The 10,155-nt window shown below is 40.1% G+C and overlaps 1 pseudogene; it reads right to left on the reverse strand.

Annotated features, from left to right (window-relative positions):
- Positions 1-1,782: 1,782 nt before the first annotated feature.
- Positions 1,783-9,088, reverse strand: LOC127010656 (uncharacterized; annotated as a pseudogene).
- Positions 9,089-10,155: the final 1,067 nt, after the last annotated feature.

Below are 10,155 nucleotides of genomic sequence, written 5' to 3' on the forward strand. Positions count from 1 at the left end.
CAACCAGACCCAATTCAAATCAAAAACCGGACGTTAAGCTAATGTTTTCGGGATTAATGTTTGATTCGATCCAGTACCTAAGTTGGCGGGCAGTTCAGTTAAGCATATGAAGTAATCAATGGATGATATGGTTGCCTTAAGAGCCTGTTATAAAGTATTCTACCGTTTGCGTTGAAGTGGAATGGGCTGAGTGTTGGGACATGCCAGGATTGGTGCTTGGCTTTCAGATCACATCCTATTATTATGTGGCTATTGGGAGATTGAATTGAAATGGAATCTTTAATTTTGTTCAGGTAGATTGTGATGATATAATTACTATGCTTTGACAGGGTCCGCCTGATATTTTATAATTTATTTCAACAGCTACTGATTCTAAAGAACGTAACGGCCCCATTTCAACGCGTCTAAATTTGGTTTCGTTTTTTATGCATATAGCAACTGAGGAACCCCTGTTTTCGAGTCGGTTAATCTGTCTTTGCTCCATTCTTGTGTCCATCGCTCTAGTTAATTGGCGAACGAATTGATAATGGGTTAGCGTAGTTGAGTGTCTACGGCCTATACGATGTTCTGCTATTAACATGGTATCCGGCCTGTGTTTGTTTAAAAATAGATTTAAATCGTTCCTTTTCTGAAGAGCAACAAGGGAGTTGACATTTTGAAATATACATTTAAGGTTGGACATTAGTTTGTAGGAGTTATACCGTCAGGTTCGTCGGCCATTATGATCTACGGTTTTTCTTAGCGTATTCCGCGCAGCGAGTCGCAATGATTTTCTTTACCACCTGTTCGTCTATCCGCTCTGAAGGGTTAACTCGAACTGCCCTGCACTCTTTTTTCTCACTTTTCATGCCGGGAAAATCATTCACAGTTTTCATTTACTAGAGTACATGCTCTCTTCCGCTCAAATACATCAACTTATCCACTAAACATTTCATCAGACGTTAACTTGGCAGGATAATCCTTTAACATAATATCATAGAGTACAAGCTTTCTTCCGTCCAAGCTCAATTGTCGGATATCTATTCACTGATCATCAAAGGTTAGTTTAGCAGGCTATCCCTTCTGCATAAACTCAACCATTTGGATACCACTTCGCTCATACCACAGTATCGGACTCTTGCGGCACATTTGCGACGCTACGCACCACTGTGCCGCTTAACATACGATAACAATGTATGAACTTAGTCACTGTGTATGGCTCCACCTTCACCTTTCTTAGGTCACAGATCTCTTGCTTCTACGTACGCCTCTTTCAGCGTCGTCAACCTCTTCTATCATCTCACCAGACGCTCGCTCATCAGGAAGACTGCGTACACTATCATGTGGGTACTTATACATTCGCTTGGTAGTTAATGACTTTAACATATAACGATAACCATCAAGCAGCTCAACAATAACAAATGGTCCTTTGAATTTAGGGTCTAATTTTGTTTGGTGTCGTTCCTCGCTTTTCAGTAATACATGATCGCCTATCTTATACTTAACTTTTTGGGCATGCTTTTTATCTACTCTTGCCTTATCATACATCGCATTCTTATCAATGTTCTCTTTAGCCTTTTCTCTAGCTTTGTCCAAATCGACTCGCATTTCTTCATCGATGGTCAACATTCCCATGGGTCTCGTTTCTTTTCCTATCAACAATTCTAACGGACTATGTTGAGTCACCCGATTTGTGGTGCAGCTTATGGCCAATTGTATTTCTCCCTTAACATCCCTTTTAGCACACTCATGACACGCTCTACATGTAAATCAATGCTATTCGTAGAGCAGAACTTGCGAAATTCAGTACTCGTGAAGCATCTTCCCTGATCCGCTATAATCCTGCTGGGGACGCCAAATATCGATATGGCAGACTTGACCGACTGAATGCAATTTACAGAGTCTAAACTCCAAGTATGGTACAGATACACAAACTTTGTAACGGCATCAATTTGTACTTGTATGTACTCTCGTCCTTCCCACCACTCAATTTGCCACTTATATCGACATGGTATGCGATGGTATCTCGACTTTGGGTATGGGGTGTAACTCTGCCTGTTTTTTGCCTGACGCTGACTTCGACAATTTCCATGTCACACAGTTTTCTACGAACTTCCTGACGTACTTCCTCATGCCCTCAAACCAATACTGCTCGTTTACCTTATCTTACGTTTTTTTGCCAGACCATCTAAACGCCCTCGGAACAATGGGCAAGCATCGTGTCTTACCATTCCTTTGAACAATTCCATGCAGTAAACTCTTCCTGATCTCATACGTGTTCGCCAGCTCTTTCTGCATTTCGTCACTATTTAAATCGGTTATTATCTTCGATATATTTTCATCGCGCTGCTGTTCGGATACTAGCCAGTTGGGAGTTATAGCTGCCAAGTCAACTCGTACTTCCTCAATTTTGCTTGTCTGCGCTACTATAGAGACAGGGTTTCTTGATAAACAATCAACATGCGCCATTTGGCTCCCCTTACGATATTCTACCTGGAATTCGAAAGGCTGCATGAATGACCACCACCGATGAACTCGCGGAGTTAATACCGATTTCTCTCGACTTGCCTTGATGGAATTACACTCCGTGTATACGGTAAACTTTCTTCCACTCAAATAATGGCGGAAGTGTTTGATGGCATTGAACACAGCTAATGTTTCGAGCTCATACGAGTGGTACTTGGATTCTGCTAACGCAGTGCATTTGCTGTAATATTCAACTATCCTACGTTTGCCTTCTACCTTATGTATCAGCATAGCGCCATAACCATTGGCGCTTGCATCCGTATGTAGCTCGATTGAAAATTTGGGATCGAAAATAATTAGTACAGGGTCACTTGTTAGTACTTCCTCATGCTGTTCCTTCCACTCGAATTCATTTGATTTTGAAGTTAGTTGGTATAGCGGCTTCATTTCTTCTGAAAATCGAGGGACGAATTGCCTGAAATAGGACGCTAGGCCTATAAACTTTCTGATCTGTGTGACTGAAGCTAGTTTAGAAAGTTGAGAAAGTGCTAGGATTTTTCGAGGATTGGGCTTTATTTCACCCTCCTTTATAACAAAACCCAAGTACTCTATCTCTGTAAGTAGGAATTGGCATTTTTTTACATTGAATGAAAACCCAGACTTTAACAGCACGCTTTACGATCAGCACGTCATCTATATAGACCACTGCGTAGGAATTGACCAAATCCCCCAAGGTATGTATGGCACGTTGAAAAACTGATGAAGTGTTCTTCAACCCAAATAGCATTGCTAAAAATTCAGATTAACCCTCTGTAGTCACAAAAGCAGTCCTTTCAACTGAATCGGAGTGAATTCCAAGTGCCTACTTGGTAAAAACCACTGGCCATGTCTAAGCTGGAAAAATATTTTCCGCCTCGCAAGCGATCAATCTGGTCTGAGATTAATAGTAGGGGATACCTATCTGACACTGTATTTGAGTTTAGTTCCCGATAATCGATACAGAGCCTGTCACTACCGTCATTCTTTTTCACAAGTAACATTGGGCTAGCGAACGGAGAATTACTAGGTCTTATTACATTTGCTTCTAGCATTTGCTGAATTTTATCCCTCACTATCTGCTTCTCATTTTCGCTAAGGCGATAGGGTCGCCTTTGAACAGTTTTGTTGTTGTCAAGCAAGTGGATTTCCAGGGAACCCGTTGATACACGCCAATATGGCGTTTAACTTTGATTTATCACTATCAATTAAATCTGCCTTATTTAATATCTTATTATTAATTATCGATAATACATTTTGAGTTCTATAAATAGAGAAACTGTTACACTCTAGCATTACTCCAAAACCAAGTTGAAAAATGTCTTGTCCAATTATCATGTTATATTTTAGGCAATTGTTATCTACTACGTGAAACAGTAATTCAAAGTTAAATTCAGAAACTTGTACGTTGGACAGAATTTGCAAATTGCTTTTGACAATATTGTCGCCTATGCCTCTTAAAACTACCAGATAATGGCTCCTTTTGAAAAATGGAAACCGCTCACCAAATTGTAACGCATTCCCGTTTGGCTGAAAAACCGCACACATGTCCACTCTTCTCTCGTTGCTTCTATTCGTTGTTGCGGCTCCCTTTGTACACACTGATGCGATGTGTCCAGTGTTGCCACATTTGAAACAGGTTACCGTTGGTCTGCTGTTGCTATGCACTGGTTTCGTCTCGTTCCTCTCTTCTGCTTTTCTCTTTCGGCACTCTATTGCCTTGTGTCCGAGTTTTCCTATGGCATCTTATCGGCGTCTGCGTTTTGAATCTCTTTTTTTCGGGCCCTTGTTCTCCAGCGAATTCCGACTTTCTGACGAACGTGTGAGCTTTGAGTTGTTGTTGTAGCTCCGCACGTGTCTTTATGTCCGTTGTAAACACTAAACGCTGCAGTCTGGAATCAATTTGCGCTGTATGTGCCAGGACCAATGATACAGCAATTTCCTCGTCTGTCATTACTCTCCACTTGGTTAATAGAGAAGTAACCAACCGGCTGGAATACACCGAAAGGCATACCAGGGAGCTTGGGAGACCCTTTAGCATGTTTAGCAAAACTGCAGCCGGAGTCTCGTTAATACCTTGAATTGCGCCCAGCTCGTTCCAGGAAAACAAATTTGAGATAGCCACTGCAATGCGCTTCCGAGAAGCGATTTGCTGAGCGTCATCACCAAAAATGCACCTTCTTGCGGATGTTCACCCAGAATCTTGATAACAGTTTTGTACCATGGTGCTGCGTCGGCGTTGGCACTTTCGGGATCAAATGTTGGGAGCACTGCGGAAACTGTACGCGTGCCTGGCTCTTGCGAGAACTGTGCCGCTTTCAAACTTTTGCGTTTCTAAAAGCGCGCGCCAGTTATTCTCCGAATTGTCTTCCAGGGGTGGTGATCCCACTTCTGATGTAGGAGTTATACCGTCACGGTGTATTCCGCGCAGCGAGTCGCAATGATTTTCTTTAACACCCGTTCGTCTATCCGCTCTGAAGGGTTAGCTCGAACTGCCCTGTTTTTTTTTGCTCACTTTTCATTACTCATCATTGCGCCACGCTCAGCAGGGATTTCGCTCTCCTTCCCCACCGCGCTCTTACACAAAAGCTCTCTCACTCTTTGTAAATCTCGTTTGATCCACATTTACTACTACTTTGCATAACTCATACACTGAGAGACCCACAATCAACAATCTGATCTGATATTTTGATGTAATCTCCGGCAAGCTCATAAGCATTTAATATAAAAAGTCTATGATGATCTATTGTTTTTGTCTTTTTTGTTCATCCCCGCTGAGGGTCGCTGTCCCTTAATACTTTTTCGTTACATTTTGCATGATTTTAAAGCATGATATAATATCCTTACCAAACGCTTTGACCACACGTTCCTTCTTTTGAAGAATTCAAAGGATTTTGATGGATTCAGTCTGTTGTCTATTATCTTGTTAAGTTCATGACTAGAAGTGGCCACTTTCTGCTGCGTTTGCACTGTTTTTGTTGTGGTTTTTATCTTCTTTTGAGAAAAGCTTTTGAGTCAGTTTTTCTTTAGCTGCAATTCGTATTGGACAAACGGATGCATTTGCCGTGTGTCAGTTGACACATTTAGCTTCTGATTTATCGGACGAGTTACAGTCGGCATTGTCCGGGACCATGGTTTCAGGTACCTTTCACACAACGGTATCGCATGCTACAGTTATTGGCTACATGCGTGTATCGCTGACATTTACGACATTGAATCAAATAGTTTGTATTTTTTTCGACTTTCTATTGTTATTTTACAATAAAGCAAGGTTTTAGTTGGAAATCTTGTTTTTTCTTATCAACGCCTGATACCTGCACTAACCAGAATTTATTTTAAAAAGGCTTTACTGATATACATTTTACAGTGGGTAGGCTTTCTTTAAGGGCAGTTAGTATGTCGTCCACATGGAAGACTTCATGAGGGAGTTTTTTTTATGACTATTGAATCTGGTTTTAGCTCATTAGGGGTGTATGCAAAGAATTTGGATTGGCATTTTCTTGGCATTCTTTAGTTTGTAGGTACAGTTTGAAGAAAAGAAGAAAAAAAAAAAAAGAAAACTTGTTGTCTTAATGAAGTTCCGCAACATACCTATTAATGTTTTCGGTTCAGTGTTTTGTACATATCTATATAATTATAAAAGTATACATATATATAATTAATCGCTGCTTTTGCTGTAGTCTGGATGCCTTTGGATCTTCCTGGTTGCAATGATTTGTTAATGTTGTTTCTAACGCTGACATCCTTCTGATATATTTTTGGTCCTTGCTTTTCATCTCATAGAGACGGGTATTGGTTATCGTAGATGCAGTTTTCGTTGGCTTTAGCTGATTTAATTCGTTTCAATGATCCAAGGGTGTGGTCTTTGTTGTCTTTGGTTGTCGGTGTAGGTATAGCTCCTTAAAATATTTGTTTTCTTGACGAAGGAGTTTAAGTTCATTCATTAACCCATTGAGTTGCGATTTGGTAATGCAAACATTTTCATCACTTTTCACTTCTTCTAGACCGGAAAGCTCATCGCTGCATTGACTATCATCGTCCGATGATCACGGTGTTGTCGCTTTCTAGATGCTTCTTCTAAATCCATTTTTGGGTTGCTGCTACTAATTGGATCGGGTGCATGTGCTGCGAGCACTGAAGAATCCATAATGTTGGCCACAGAGGTTGGTGTTTCGATGAAAGTACTTTCGATATCATTAAGGTTTTTGAATTTTACTGTATAGGGCTCATTTCGCACTTTTCGAGACTTTGCTGTAGACGTTAATTTAGCTATTTTGCTTAAAGCAACTGCATTTGCAGATTGCTGCTTATTGTCTGTAATCACAGAATGATCCACTTTGAATTGATTTTTGCAGTCACTATCTGTTTCGATGTTCTTTTTTCAGTCACCATCTGGAAATAAGCTTTTGATTCTGTGAATTTTCGATTTTTTGTGAGTTTAGAATTTTGTGAGTTTAGAATGTTTTCTGAAGTTGCATTGGATCGTCGAGCATTCGTTTTCAGTGTCTAAAATTAACTAGGTGAACCAAATAAATCAAACAAAGTCAAACAAAATAATCCAAGAAAGAACCTTCTCATCTCTGTTTAACCATTCCCCCTCGACATCTTCTGTTTTAAATATGACAACAACAAACTCAGCCCTTAAACAGCATATGAATAATATAGCAATGACAAAACACATCCAAAATACAAAAACTTTAACGTTTGAAATAAGGACTCTGAAATGTTACTTGGAAAAGACATAGTGCGTTGCATCGAAATAATGCAAAACACAATAAAAAAGGACCCAAACACCAATGACGAAAGCTTAAAAGAGGAGAATCTTATTAGACTTCATTCATCTCTTATCATATTAGCTATGCCCATAAAATGTATGTTCCTCAACGTAAATAGCATACGATTGTTATGAAAAAGAAATGCATTAAAAAATTTCCTAAACACACATCGACCAAAAGTAATTTTGATCGCTAAACATCACCTTTCCCTAAAAAATCATCCCTTGTTAAAAAAACTACAATTTTATTAGGCAAAGTTCAGGTACAAACCGGACCAATGTTGGATCTCAAGAACCCTGATTCTAGGTAGGAATATGAATAAAAAATGATGAAAAATGATGATGTAAAAACCAAATATACCTTAAGCCAATGATTTCAATTGAAGCAGCTGCGGTTCAATTGTCCTACAGGGATAGATAAAATAGAGAGAAAAACATAGTTTTTGCCTCACTCTATAATCGTCCCCAAGGTAAGCTCCAAACTCTGGATCTTAATGACCTTATAGAGTTATTCGATAAAATACCAAACTGCTCCGAAATTATCACATGCTGCGATCTTAATGCTAAAAACCCTTCCTGAAACAAAACGTTTTTCAATCCAATCTGGGACATCCCTTTACCATTCTTCCTCCAAATGAACCAACCAGACCCAATTCAAATCAAAAACCGGACGTTAAGCTAATGTTTTCGGGATTAATGTTTGATTCGATCCAGTACCTAAGTTGGCGGGCAGTTCAGTTAAGCATATGAAGTAATCAATGGATGATATGGTTGCCTTAAGAGCCTGTTATAAAGTATTCTACCGTTTGCGTTGAAGTGGAATGGGCTGAGTGTTGGGACATGCCAGGATTGGTGCTTGGCTTTCAGATCACATCCTATTATTATGTGGCTATTGGGAGATGGAATTGAAATGGAATCTTTAATTTTGTTCAGGTAGATTGTGATGATATAATTACTATGCTTTGACAGGGTCCGCCTGATATTTTATAATTTATTTCAACAGCTACTGATTCTAAAGAACGTAACGGCCCCATTTCAACGCGTCTAAATTTGGTTTCGTTTTTTATGCATATAGCAACTGAGGAACCCCTGTTTTCGAGTCGGTTAATCTGTCTTTGCTCCATTCTTGTGTCCATCGCTCTAGTTAATTGGCGAACGAATTGATAATGGGTTAGCGTAGTTGAGTGTCTACGGCCTATACGATGTTCTGCTATTAACATGGTATCCGGCCTGTGTTTGTTTAAAAATAGATTTAAATCGTTCCTTTTCTGAAGAGCAACAAGGGAGTTGACATTTTGAAATATACATTTAAGGTTGGACATTAGTTTGTAGGAGTTATACCGTCAGGTTCGTCGGCCATTATGATCTACGGTTTTTCTTAGCGTATTCCGCGCAGCGAGTCGCAATGATTTTCTTTACCACCTGTTCGTCTATCCGCTCTGAAGGGTTAACTCGAACTGCCCTGCACTCTTTTTTCTCACTTTTCATGCCGGGAAAATCATTCACAATTTTCATTCATTTTCATTGCCTCATACGCTTTCGACGAATAATTGGCATCACAAAATTGGTCATCATGTCGCGATAACGCTCCTGGTTGATGGTAACAGCATGGCCATTTTCATTTTGGAAGAAAAACGGCCCAATGACCGTTTTCGAACTAACGCCGCACCAAACTGTGACTTTTTCGTCTTGAAGAGGCACTTCTTGAATCTTCTCAGGATTTTCAGTGGCGTAAATACGGCAATTTTGCTTATTTACGGTCCCATTCAATGTGAAATGGGCTTCATCGGACATGATAATTTTGTTCCAAAATTGATCGTCATCTTCGGCCATTTCGATGACTCTTTGGGCCCATTCCAATCGACGAGGCTTGTCCGTAAGCAACAATCTTTGCGTCAATTGAATTTTGTATGGGAACAAATGCAAATCAACGCGAATAATCCGTTATAAAGTGGACCGAGCCATGCCCAACTGCTGAGAACGGCGTTTTTGGGATGTTCTTGGGGACATCTCAACACTGGCTCGTACGGCAGCGATATTCTCGTCCGATCGCCTTGGTCGACTTTTATTTGGCCTCTTCGGATTAGAAAGAGCCTCACCAGTCGTAAATTTTTCGTATAAACGCTTAATGGTGTTCTTAGAAGGCGCACTTTTCACATTTTTTAATTTTTTAAAAGCACGTTGAGTTTTCACAATTGACTTGTTCTGTTGAATGTAAATTTCAACTATTTCAGAGCGCTCGCGTGGCGTGTATTGTTCCATGGTAAAAATCTGCTTGGACTGACGCTTCAAACGCGGTATGTCATTAAGCGATCTGGCATCTCTGTCAAAAGTTATGGCATCGTCAGATGGGACCGTCGAATATGGGCAACCCTATACAAGCTCTCTTCCGCTTAAATACATCAACTTATCCACTAAACATTTCATCAGACGTTAACTTGGCAGGATAATCCTTTAACATAATATCATAGAGTACAAGCTTTCTTCCGCCAAAGCTCAATTGTCGGATATCTATTCACTGATCATCAAAGGTTAGTTTAGCAGGCTATCCCTTCTGCATAAACTCAACCATTTGGATACCACTTCGCTCATACCACAGTATCGGACTCTTGTGGTACATTTGCGACGCTACGCACCACTGTGCCACTTAACATACGATAACAATGTATGAACTTAGTCACTGTGTATGGCTCCACCTTCACCTTTCTTAGGTCACAGATCTCTTGCTTCTACGTACGCCTCTTTCAGCGTGGTCAAGCTCTTCTATCATCTCACAAGTCGCTCGCTCATCAGGAAGACTGCGTACACTATCATGTGGGTAATTATACATTCGCTTGGTAGTTAATGACTTTAACATATAACGATAACCATCAAGCAGCTCAACAATAACAAATGGTCCT

The sequence above is a fragment of the Drosophila biarmipes genome, chromosome 2L, assembly GCF_025231255.1.
Source record: "Drosophila biarmipes strain raj3 chromosome 2L, RU_DBia_V1.1, whole genome shotgun sequence".
Taxonomy (NCBI): domain Eukaryota; kingdom Metazoa; phylum Arthropoda; class Insecta; order Diptera; family Drosophilidae; genus Drosophila; species Drosophila biarmipes.